This window comes from Anopheles coluzzii, chromosome 3 (assembly GCF_943734685.1).
Source record: "Anopheles coluzzii chromosome 3, AcolN3, whole genome shotgun sequence".
NCBI lineage: Eukaryota > Metazoa > Arthropoda > Insecta > Diptera > Culicidae > Anopheles > Anopheles coluzzii.
In genome coordinates, this window is record NC_064671.1 from 23,432,840 (window position 1) to 23,446,319 (window position 13,480).

At 44.2% G+C, this 13,480-nt stretch overlaps 1 long non-coding RNA gene across 1 annotated transcript; it reads right to left on the reverse strand.

Annotated features, from left to right (window-relative positions):
* Positions 1-11,761: 11,761 nt before the first annotated feature.
* On the reverse strand, positions 11,762-12,915 carry LOC125907507 (uncharacterized). The gene is made up of 3 exons (XR_007452729.1): positions 12,498-12,915; positions 12,305-12,407; positions 11,762-12,226 (listed from the first exon to the last, which is right to left on the reverse strand). It is a non-coding gene; the product is annotated as an uncharacterized LOC125907507 (long non-coding RNA).
* Between the last annotated feature and the right edge of the window lie 565 nt (positions 12,916-13,480).

A 13,480-nucleotide genomic window follows, 5' to 3' on the forward strand; every position in this document is an offset into this window, starting at 1 on the left:
TATATAATTATTGCATCAAATATACTACTCATTTTTTTAACTGAAATTGTATAAATATATCGCATTACTCACCAATTGATAGCCTAGTTGTTTTTCTTTCGTTTGGCATTGGGGTGTAGTAGCCACATTTGGGATATGTAATACAATCATATTTTTTATTCTACTGGGTTTGGTCGGTTCGATCGGTAACAAGATAGGAAAAATAAAATAGGTGCACATAATAATATGCACGCACCACTAACAAATACTTTTACTAGACCCGTTCCAAACAGAGTCCAGTGTATGTTTAGTGCACCTTGTATATTGTTCATTTGATTCTGAAAATTTGAAAAAGAAACAAAGATATTAGCATTCTTTACACTTATTAAACGTACAGAAACTATATGTATACTTGCCTTGCGTTATACTGCCGTCAAGATATACCGAGCGGGAGACCGTCACCATCCTACCCGAGCAGGATGACGCTGTACATATTCACGGCTGCGCCATAATGATTTGGTGTGGTATGGATGATACGTGGGAGCTGTGCCAAAAACATCAAACCATTCTCGCCTCCTCCTGATAAGCTTTAGCGCATTAGCTCCTTGGTGATGTCATCATCTGGTTCCTGCGGACAGTATATTCATTCCTTACAATCCAATATCCCCAGCGACTCGGCAAACGTTGCGACCGAAAGAGACAAATCTTCTAAACATGTTCGTAGATTTGCACTTGAAGAGGCAACTAGATCAACCAAAAGAGAACATGTATGAAAATTATTTAAAATGTGTGAACGATAAAGAGCCTCCACCTAGTCAACAAATAGCTACATGCGGGTCGCGAGCCGTACTATGCCGATCGCTGTCCTAACCGATCCGATCTGTGTCCTGCCAGCCGATTGGAACGCACCCTCCCCTTCGCTAGAGCCACCGGCCGTGCGCCGATAGTCATGCCAGCTGTTGATGAAAAGGTGTCTGTTAACAAGAAAGAAACAAACATGAAACTCAATCGCACACCCGGAACATACAGCGCATCGCACCACAATAGACGACGCAACTTAACTTCCGCTATGCTTCTAGTCGCGATGGCCGGACACACTCGGCATCGTTACACAGTGTGAATCGAACGTATGCAGCCGGCTCTTGACCGCCCTCATTCGGCGTGAATGGCTCACCGAGAAACGGCTTCGCTGCCAGCTCGGCCGCGCCGATTGCATCCTGTTACTGCTGCTCGTCAATGCGGTGCACCTCGAGTGCATCGACGACCGGTCCGTGGAACAAGGCATTCACAGACGATCCAGGATAACCAGCTGAATCCCATCAGCCAGGAACCAGCAACCTAAAAAAAGCCGGACACCAACCATACCATTTTTTCGATCCTAAAAAAAAGCCCAACAACCGGAACGATATTATCCGCACCCTCACCGTCGATCTCACAGTACCAACGGGACGAGTGCTTTCCTTTGCTTCGGATAGTTGTGAAAGTTTTCCACGTACCACTGGTGGGTGATTTTCAGCTTGCTCGAGAACACCTGCAGGAACCAGGTCTCGTAGAACAGGTGCAAACACTGCAGCGTGATCAGCGTCATGGCAACCATCGTCTCGGTAGGCGTGGTGCGCACCATACGCTTGTTGGTTGCCAACGTATCGAGGAAGGCGATTACGTAGTCCCGCGCTGGCTACATCATGACGGCAAATCCGGCCACCGACCAGAGGGCAGCAAAGACGTAGAAATGTATAAACCACGCCTTCAGGATCTCCAGCAGGGACACCAATCGGTCCAATGATCCCTTCAGTGCATGCTTGTCATACCCGGTGTATAGCCACACCGAACGCACGCTTCACACACGTACACATAGATTTAATCGGGCCACTACCACCATCAGAAGGAAACGTGTACTGCTTAACAATGATCGACAAATTTACGCGTTGGTCTGAAGTAATACCGATCCCCAACATCACCGCCGAAACTGTTGCACGTTCCTTCATTACAGGATGGATTTCGAGATTTGGTGTTCCCTCTAAAATAACCACCGATCTCGGGAGGCAGTTTGAATCGGAAATGTTTCGTTCATTGTCCGCAACGCTCGGAATCGATCACCTTCGAACAACACCTTACCACCCCCAATCAAACGGCCAGATTGAAAGGATGCATCGACAGCTAAAAACCGCTAATCCTTTGCCACAAAAACGCTCGTTGGACGGAAGCACTCCCAATAGTGTTGCTTGGTATGCGCTCCAGCATAAAAGAAGACATCGGTGCAACCAGTGCAGAACTCATCTATGGTACAACACTTCGATTACCTGGTGAATTTTTTGACGAGCTATCGAAGTCACCTTACATCACGCTTGACTACATAGCAAATCTAAAAACATCCGATGTGGGGGACGGCTTCAACGATGACATTATATTTTTTAGCTTGTCGGGGGGCACGATCCATTCGAGGCTTTTACCCATGCCGATGTTATTGAGTGCTACGAGTTGACGATTGTATCACGAGAATTACTAATTATTTCAATTTCACTTACTATTTAAAACAAATAGTTTTCCACACAAATCGTTTACAAGATCACGGCACTCAAACGGTTGTCGAATGGAACAGAATGCTTCGAATCGAATGGCCAAATATTGGAATCATGCCGAGTGCCAAGATCAAGTGCATTTCGTGGCATAAAAAATAAATACATTTTATTTTTCGTTGTTCATACTCGCATATTATAATACATCTTTTCCAACCCGTTCTGCCATATGAGTACAGATTTAAATTTTATAATGGTTATTTGTCTAGTTAAGACAAGCTAAATTATAATAAAAAGTATAATAGATGTTACAAATTGCACCATAATGCCAAATGCAATTCCATTTTTGGTTTCGCTTATCACCGATTTTTATAAACGATACGCGACGAAGTGCGATGAATATTCCTGTGAGCATGGGAGTGTGCACAAGCAACACATACTGTGTGCGAGAAAGAGTGAACAGTTATCTTGCATGCAGCAAGCAACAGCCGGACAAAGCCGGTTTTTTTTTTCAAAGAACGGAACGGACGAACGATAGCACCTTGCTAACAATATTGAAGCGGCAAAGACCGGAACGGAACGGAGCGAACGGAAAGAACGAATTGAACGGAACGGAATGAACGGAAAGAACGGAATGAACGGAAAGAACGAAATGAACGGAACGGAATGAATGGAATGAACGGAACGGAACGGAATGAACGGAAAGAACGGAATGAACGGAACGATTTTGTATAAAGGATCGGAACGATTTTGTATAAAGGATCGGAACGGAACGGCCTGCATTAAGAACGGAACTTTTTTACTAGGTTCGGACCGGAACGGCCAACACTAGTTCGGTGTGGCTATAGCGGCTGTAGGTGTCTTGTTATGACGTATTATTTTGTTTTTTTTGGCACTCAATACACGTCTCTACGAACGCTTTGCATTCCTTTCTAACTGATCGCCATACAAAGCGTTGCGATACCAGGTGTGTTGTTCCTCTAATACCAGGATGCGATAAGCTGTGCAGTTTGGAGATGATCAGTTTTCTGTGCGCTTTGGAAACGAAAGGTCGGATGTATTGAGTGGAAATATCGCAGAAAATAGATTTGGTAGAGTTCGGTATAGCCAGTGATGTTAATATCAGTCATGATGTTTTCGGTGGGTTGTTTAAAAAATGCTGTAGTTCGCTATCGGTTTGTTGTACACCTGCTAATTGGTTATAATCGATGAGCGTGCTTATGCTATCTATACGGCTTAACATATCTGCTACTAGGTTGTGTTTGCCGGCCACGTGTCGTATATCGGTGTTGTACTCGCTGATGAAAAGCAGTCTTCTTTGTTGGGTGGGATTGGCTCTTACGAGGTTTTGGTCAAATGCAGTGGTTAACGGTTTGTGATCCGTGTACACGATAAATTCACGTGCTTCCAAAAGGTCTTTAAAATGCTTTATCGATTCGTATATATCATAAAGTTCGCGATCATAAGTGCTGGCTTTCTTAAGTGTAGGTGACAATTTCTTAGAAAAGAAAGCGAGAGGTTCGATACCCTTGGCAGTCAACTGTTTTAATGCAGCTCCTATAGCATGACTTGAAGCGTCAACATCTAAGGCGAGCTTTGCATTTGGTGAAGGGTGAGCTAATAAAGCTGCGTTTGCCAGATCGTGTTTGCATTGTTCAAATGCTTGCGTGCTGTTTTCATCCCAGTTAAGTATAGTGGAGTCATTTTTTATATTGCCTTTCATCATACCGTGCAAAATTTGTTGGCGTTCTGCTGCATGCGGTATAAAACGCCGGTAAAAATTAATCGTGCCAAGGAAGCGTTTCATTTGTCTGGCTATGGTTGGTTTTGGAAAGTCAAAAATAGCTTGTACCTTGCTGGGTTTTGATTTAATGCCATCTGCGGTTACAAGATGACCGAGAAATTCTACTTTTGTTTGCGCGATTTGACTTTTTGTTGGATTAATTGTTAGTCCGTTCTGCCTCAAACGTTCGAACAATATGCGCAAATGCTGGTGGTGCTGTTCTTCGTTCTCGGAGGCGACGCATAAATCGTCAACATACGGAAAAACAAAATCTAAATCGCCAAGGATGGAATGCAAGTGCCGTTGTAACGTTTGTCCTGCGTTTCGAAGGCCAAATGTCATAAAATTAAATTCAAATAACCCGAATGGTGTTGAAATGGCTGTTTTGGGTATGTCTTCAGGAGCCACAGGTATTTGATGATATGCACGTTGCAAGTCGATGCATGAAAATATTTTTCTGTTATACAAAATATTTGAAAAATCTTGAATGTGGGGCACGGGATACCGGTCAGGAACGGTAATAGCATTCAAGCTCCTATAGTCCCCACAGGGTAACCATTTTTCATCTGGTTTCTTTACGAGATGTAAAGGGCTTGCCCAACAGCTTTTAGATGGTTTGCAAATGCCGTTTTTTATGAGGAAGTCAAATTCAGCTTTTGCTTCACGTAACCTTTCTGGGTCCAAACGACGTGGACGGCAAAAGACGGGTGGACCGGTGGTAATGATTTGATGTGTTACGTTTGTATTGACTGCTTTGCGTGTGTTATCGAGTATCGTGATATCTTTGTATTCGTTTAAGAGATGTGAGAAGCTATCGTTTGAACTACATGCGAATACTTGTGCTGGTAGTGTATTAGTGATGTGTGTTTTGTTTTTAATTAGCTTGTTGCGTTTGATATCTACGAGCAGATCGAAGTGTTTTAAAAAATCAGCTCCGATAATATGCGAGTCTATATCAGCTATTGTAAATGGCCATGTAAATGATTGGTTAAGACCGATGTCTAGTGTTAGGGTTTTTGTTCCGTACGTACCGATTGAGCTGCCGTTTGCAGCGAAGAGTTTTCTGGCTGGCATCGGGTTCATTCTGTCCTTGGCGGATGGTGGTATGACGGAAATCTCGGCGCCGGTGTCGATCAGGAATCTGTTGTTGGTTCTGCTGTCGTTCACATAGATGCGCTCGATTACTTCGGCCTTACCGGGGTTCAGCTTGATGCTGGTGCTGCTGGTGTTTAGCGTGGGGCTTGCTTGTAGTGGTAAGCAGTTGCTGCTGCGCTGCTGCGGTGAGGATTCGTTGTAGCTGGTGCTCACGGTCTCGGCTGGGTTGATGAGAGTGTTTCGGCCAGGATGAGTGTGAGAGTGTAGAGAGAAACGCACTACTTTTTACGGGAGTAAACTGGCAGATGCTCGTCGAAAAAAATACACTTAGTGTTTGTATCGTTAGAGTGCTCCTTCTCACACTTCTCTGTCTTGTTTCCATGGCGATAGTGGAACCAACAGATCCAGCGGCGCGGTGCGCGTGATGGTGTGCGTGATCGCATGGCGCTAGAAGTTCGTTGCCCCCATGGTTGGCTAGACGGATGACGCTGTCTGGATCGAGAACTTCTATGTGTGTTGCCATCTGCATACGAATATCGATCAGCTGTTAGGACTTCATCTAGGCGGCGAGAGAGTGCATCGATGCGGGCTTCTAAACTGCAGGCTGCGGCAGGAGTATTGATCTCATTAACGGTGCAAATGGCATTGCTAGGCGCTTCGAGGATTTTATCGGCTACGCTGGCTTGATCATCAAGCGATGCGGATGGCATTGCAGCGATGATAGAACGAACGGTGGTTGGCAAGGCACGTAACCAAATGTTAGATAGGATGCTATCGGAACATCCTTCTCCTCCCATTCTGCGCATCTCGGAAAGCAGCATACTCGGTTTCCGGTCGCCTAGCGAAACGCCCGAGAGTAAGCTTGTAAGCCGTTGGTTTTCCGACGGCAGAAAAAAATCGATGACCGATTTTTTTATGGTAGAGTATCTGTCAGCCAAGGTCGAAGTGTTGCATTTTGCAATGGCGGCGTGAAAAAATTTTGCGCGGGTACCGAGTGCAACGATCACTGCGTTAAACTTGTGCTTATCGGAAGCAACGTTGTTATCGTAAAATGCCGCTTCTAAGCAAACGAACCATGTTTCCACATCTTCGGAGTCGAATTCGGGAAAGCGTATTTTGGCGTATGAGCTCGCGATCTCTGCCTCTTCTAGTTTTGGCTGCCGGATAATAGGCGCTGGCTGTAGCTGTGCAGGCGAATGCTGGGCTGCCATCGCTGGGGCAACCATCACCGGTGCTGGTGCGGGTTCGGTCATTGTCCTTACACTCGCGATTCTTATATAGCGAAACACTGAACTTGTTACCGCGACGCGCGGAATATTTTCGATCCGTATAAAATCAAAAGCACTTCACGGAAGTAGAGTACGCGGTCGAACACTCGCGGCGATAAATTACACGGTTGTAATCTTTGCGATCGAACTAAACTTTTTCGGTTTTTGCGTTCGGGGTCACCAGTTATAGGGTTATGCGTGTCAACTATTAGCTACTTCGGATGTGCGGAATGATTGTACTCACGTCTGGTTCGCTTAGTGGTCAAAATGAAAAGAGAGCATTTTTATTCTAATTCCGATGCACGTTAGTGCAATTATCCGGTTCGGTACGATTACCGAATTAAGCCGATTGCTTGCATGCGGTGTAACGCAAGTGTGGTGTAACGCAGGTGTGGTGTATTAGCGCAACTACACACCTGTGGTGTGGTGCAGCTTGCGTGCGAGGTACGCCACAACTTGAACGTTTAATTCAAATTGGTAAAATTCGAGGTTTTACATCTCAGAAGTGGGATACGTCTTATCGCCTGCACCTGCTTTGCTGTCCAATCCAGCACGGCACAAAATTGTGTATCAAAGAGTTTGTGTGTTTGTGTGTGAGATGACGCTACCATCTGCCATTGCAATGCGCAAAAACGAGAAGCTTCTGTGTGTGGTTGCCGGTATAGGCAGCCAATTCGATGTTTAGGCAACCAGATTACGCCAGATATACCAGCCAATGAGGACGCCGCCATTTAGTATGAATACGGCAGCTGACTATTCTTTTATCATCGCTCATACTTGGAATACTAGAAAAGCTTCGCTCATCACTTCTGTTACTGCATGTGCACATCATGCCGTGTTGTCATCGCCTCCGATTCACCGTGCGCATTACCTTCCGCCACTTTATGGATTGATCCCGCTATCACCCTCTACCGCCGCGTCATGTTCGAGTACTGTGGCATCGGTTGTAGCCTACTAAGCTGTTGAACAACAATCATCGTGGTGTCGTTCAGCATTGAGGTTCATCCTGATCGACATTTTCCTTATACTTGGCTGTAACTTCCGTAAACGTCAGCAAGACTTCTGGAGGAGATGCCGATCAGCAGCAGCAGTACTTACACCCACTATGAGATTGATTCAACCTCACGCATCACATTACGACATCATTCAGGATCAGTTCTTTTCGATATCAGTATCGTCCTCATGCTTGGCTGTAACTTCCGTAAACTTCAGCAAGACTTCCGGAGGAGATGTTGGTCAGAAAAGCAGCTGTGATTGAAATTGACCCAATTTAACGCATCATATGACGACATCATTCCGGATCAACACCTTTCGATATCATCATCGTCCTCATTCTTGGCTGTAACTTCCGTAAACTTCAGCAAGACTTCTGGAGCAGATGTTGGCCAGAAAAGCAGCTGTGATTGAAAGTATGTGAGTTATTCTCATGCTAGCTCTGTTCAATTAGCATTGAAGATTTCTACAGCAAAGCCGCTAAAATTGAGGTCAATTTGTTGGTCAGAATAGCCGAGCTGTAATATCCTGGAGATTTGACCCCTGATTAGACCATAGTGCCCAATATACCGTATCGAAATATGACCATCACCGCGACAACTGTGCGATAATCTGAATGTCAAAATAAAGATCATTCGTTTACGGATCGTTGTACTGACAACACCTTCAGCCTTCTGTTTATTCTTCTACTTTGCGATTTTGTGCCTTTGTAATAACTTGAACGTTTAATTTAAATTGGTAAAATTCGAAGTTTTACAGTTATAATAGATTCATATTGATAGGTTTAGACTATGTGCATTAGGATAATTAGCTTTAATAATAAGTTTGTAAATATTTGTTAAAAAAAGAAAGCGTGGAATAACCAAGGTTACTGGCAACACTGGCATATGACAGTTCTGCCCAAGCGAGTGAAAATGGCACTTTTCGGCTGTGTTTTCGATTGACATTTCGTGCACGATTTGACAAACGAAACAGTGTACGAGATTCAGACTTTTTTCGGCACATAACCACAACCGTGTGCAATGGCATATTTGCTATCTTCATTGCACGTCTAGCGTTAGACATTTTGAGGTTAAATAGTTTTTACATTGTTTGTGTTTATATGAATGATACGATACGAAAGAACATGTAGCATATCTGCTATACAGAACATATTGTAATACACACTATCAGCCATAGACACATAGTAACACACTTCGGAAAGCCAAATCACACCATTGTAACACATTCATTATAACACATTCAGTAAATCAGATCATACCATACACACCCGGAAGAGCTCAGGCCACACCGTTCATATTAAAACAATTGTGACACACTTAGCAGAACTAACCGAAACGTACAACATAAGCAGGAACAGTTTATGCATTATAACCCAAAGCAGTAACAGTATATGCATTAAACTCAAAACAGGAACTTAGTGACAAGAACCATCGTTCTTGTCAACAAAAGACAAACGTAACTAGCTGAGTGAAAACAATAACTTTCCAACATACAACCCGGAACCAAATGTGAGAAACCCTTAACTTCTTTTGAGTATAAATAAAACTAACTCCGATCATGGCAGGTCAGATTCGTTCGGACTGTCAGGATAGGACTATGCCCATCCAACATCTATCGCCTTCTCATTTAAAGAGTTTAGTTATGTCCCCCTACCCAAGGTAAGGCCTCTAAACTCCAACGTTTCCAGTAAGGGAAACCTCCTAAAGGTTTCTATGATCGCCTGGACGATAAAGTGTCGAACGTCCGCTTCGAAGCAGTATCCACCTCAGTTCTACTTAATTCGGCAAACGATGACGAAGGCAACCCTGACCAACGCGAGTTCAAAGTCACTACATGGCAACCGTCCCAAAATCGAACATACCGTGACTATCTCAAAACATACCACATGGCGACCGTAACAATCATCAAACATATTACAAACACAACTGATTTAAATGCAAACTAAACATAATAGTAAAAAAGAAATATACATAACCTGCTTCAACGCTTGGCTTGGAGAACGAAATGGTTCGAATGGAAGAAGCACACATACAGTCATATATTGCTTGTCAAATTATGAGAGTGCATGAGTTATCGTACGAAAATTTCCGCTTGGGTGGTTGCTTGGGGAATGATCTAGCAGACGTGCTTGAGGACTGGAGACCAACAAACGTACACGTAATAAAGCAGACATAATAAAACTTATTACACTAGAAACACCATGTAAGTTTCTTAACCCGTTGACAGTTGTAAGTTAAGTTTCACCATGTAAGTTTCCCACAGTTGACGTTTGACGTTTAACGTAAAAGTCGCTTTCGCATATCGCTCAGTATCTTTTCTTGAAAATCGCGCTGTTTATCTCACTATTTTTCGGTTTCTGTATAATCGCAGTATTTTAGAACACCCTTCGTATATCGTGCAATAGTGCGTTTATCTTTGTGACCCAAAAACTCGCGCATATTTCGCATTTCGGATCGCGTCTGAGTTCACGCGTCCTGACTGCCATCGCTCTTGTTGCTGCAACGACAACCTGCACCGTTTCCCGTAGAATGGCCCGTATTTGCAACGGGCAGATTTCTGCACTATGGAAATTGCGGAGGCATCTATCAGCTGCTGCCTGTGCGACTCTCCATTTCATCAGCGCTGCACTTCGGTTCCCGCTGATCTGTTCCTGCGCATTTCGGAATATAAACAATTACACTGGTGCTGTATTGGCTGCAACAACGTCTTCATGAATCCGCGCACCAAGTTCGTAAAAGACGCAGCCATGCAATCTGGATTCCAGGCGGCAATAACGACAGTAGCCGAAAGCATCAACCCAGATAGCAAAGCCGAAGGCCTTTGTATGGGAGCCATCGCGCTGATCAAGGCTCACTTTTTCGCGCGCATAAAGCAAAATGTGCGCGAAGGCGAAAAAAAACCCGAAAGCGCTTCGTGTCCTCTCTCGTGTTTCTAGTTTTATTCTCTCTCGCATGTCATCACTCTCTCCCAGTTTTTCGGATTGAAATGAGAATTCACTCTCTTGATTTGGTTGCGGCAGTCTAGCTGCTTCACACTCTTTATTCTCTTCTTTTTGCAGTTCCCACAAGAAGATTCACACATGTGTTCTCACATACTTACATACACACACACGGTGGTTGGAAGCCTGGCGCGGCTGTTTTCAATTCTGTCTTTTCTTCTTCCCTCTTCACACCGCGCTGGAGCCCGTGGTGGTGCGCGTGTTCAGCCTGCTTGGTTCAGGAAAGATGTCATCAGATTTGGCGCGCCTCAACCGCGGTGTTGTATGAAGGCTGTTGATGAAAGTACACAATTAATAGACACACTTTGTTAAAAAGATTACACTTGATTTATGTGACAAACTTACCTTTGTGTTTGAGGATCAATTGAAACTCTAACGCCTGTGCACACAGTGTCACACTTTTTAAGTAGTTTTAGGAACAGCTAGCGGTAGCAGCACACATCTGAAAGTTGTAATGTGCAAAACATTGCATATTAGAATAATATTAGAATTAGAATAAATGTCACATAGCACTAGACACTTAGAAAAGGACACTTACCCAAACAATTAGATGATAAAAATTCGTCCTCCGATGAAGCAGAAAGAACACCGCGGATGGCGCAGTATGGAAAGTGTTTCACGCAGGAAAAATAGTTCACGCAGCACACAAACACACACTCTCACATCCACGGTTCAGAGCACACTGAAGTCGCTCTTTGGCTTGGATGGAAAAGAGCAAACACCCTGATGAGTGCGATGGAAGAAAATGACGTGTGTTCAACAGGGATGGGTAGAATCCAACATACGAAGTGTGCAGGAGAATTCTCTTCGTGTGGCAAGAGAGAATTGACTAACACCCTGATGAGCGAGAACGCAACAAACGTTGTGGAATGTAGAAACGGGATAGGAATAGTAAGCGAAGGCAGTTTTTGGACATGAGGGGGTTGAAACTGGGAGAAAAAAGCTTCGGTTGCTACTTGGGAAGACCGTTATGGAGCCATTGACTAACGAAATAAAAACTGGGTTTGCGCGGATGAGCCAACTTGACCTAAAAACTCCACGTAGCAGTCACCCTCCCGCAAAAATTCGTCGCATAAATTCATCCAAACGTTTGTTTTCCGATGTCATTAAGGACAATCCCAGATAGCAAAGCCGAAGGCCTTTGTATGGGAGCCATCGCGCTGATCAAGGCTCACTTTTTCGCGCGCATAAAGCAAAATGTGCGCGAAGGCGAAAAAAAACCCGAAAGCGCTTCGTGTCCTCTCTCGTGTTTCTAGTTTTATTCTCTCTCGCATGTCATCACTCTCTCCCAGTTTTTCGGATTGAAATGAGAATTCACTCTCTTGATTTGGTTGCGGCAGTCTAGCTGCTTCACACTCTTTATTCTCTTCTTTTTGCAGTTCCCACAAGAAGATTCACACATGTGTTCTCACATACTTACATACACACACGGTGGTTGGAAGCCTGGCGCGGCTGTTTCCAATTCTGTCTTTTCTTCTTCCCTCTTCACACCGCGCTGGAGCCCGTGGTGGTGCGCGTGTTCAGCCTGCTTGGTTCAGGAAAGATGTCATCAGATTTGGCGCGCCTCAACCGCGGTGTTGTATGAAGGCTGTTGATGAAAGTACACAATTAATAGACACACTTTGTTAAAAAGATTACACTTGATTTAAAGATGTGACAAACTTACCTTTGTGCTTGAGGATCAATTGAAACTCTAACGCCTGTGCACACAGTGTCACACTTTTTAAGTAGTTTTAGGAACAGCTAGCGGTAGCAGCACACATCTGAAACTTGTAATGTGCAAAACATTGCATATTAGAATAATATTAGAATTAGAATAAATGTCACATAGCACTAGACACTTAGAAAAGGACACTTACCCAAACAATTAGATGATAAAAATTCGTCCTCCGATGAAGCAGAAAGAACACCGCGGATGGCGCAGTATGGAAAGTGTTTCACGCAGGAAAAATAGTTCACGCAGCACACAAACACACACTCTCACATCCACGGTTCAGAGCACACTGAAGTCGCTCTTTGGCTTGGATGGAAAAGAGCAAACACCCTGATGAGTGCGATGGAAGAAAATGACGTGTGTTCAACAGGGATGGGTAGAATCCAACATACGAAGTGTGCAGGAGAATTCTCTTCGTGTGGCAAGAGAGAATTGACTAACACCCTGATGAGCGAGAACGCAACAAACGTTGTGGAATGTAGAAACGGGATAGGAATAGTAAGCGAAGGCAGTTTTTGGACATGAGGGGGTTGAAACTGGGAGAAAAAAGCTTCGGTTGCTACTTGGGATCACGCATTGTTTACATTCGGTGCTACGAGCAATCAAAGAAATAGCCAAAACAACAATACGAAGCGAATTGACGATGTTCAACGCAAAACTCATGCACCTGTGATAACTGGCACAAAAAAGGATATAGCAGCTTTTCCTATCAAAATAATTCCCGCTCATTCCGCGGTGCAAAAATGCGCGTTGTATATTTCCCGGCTCTCTCCCGATACAACCAGTGACCAAATTGTACAAATGGTCAAACAAGCTTTATCCATTGACGATGCTACAGCATACTGTCTTATTCGCCAGGGTACAAATACGGCTACACTCTCATTCCTGTCGTTTAAAGTGTTAGTGCCTTTATCACTACGTGACAAGGCTCTTTCCCCTGACACCTGGCCTCTTGGCCTATCAGTACGTGAATTCATTGACTACCGAACTCAACAGCCGAGTGCAAATTTTCGTATACAACCGCCAATGGGTCTCTCCACCCCTACAACTTTGCCTACGGTGCTAAATATTCGGTCACCGCCACTGCTGGATCACACAATTTTATCGGCACACACTCCACGCACATCA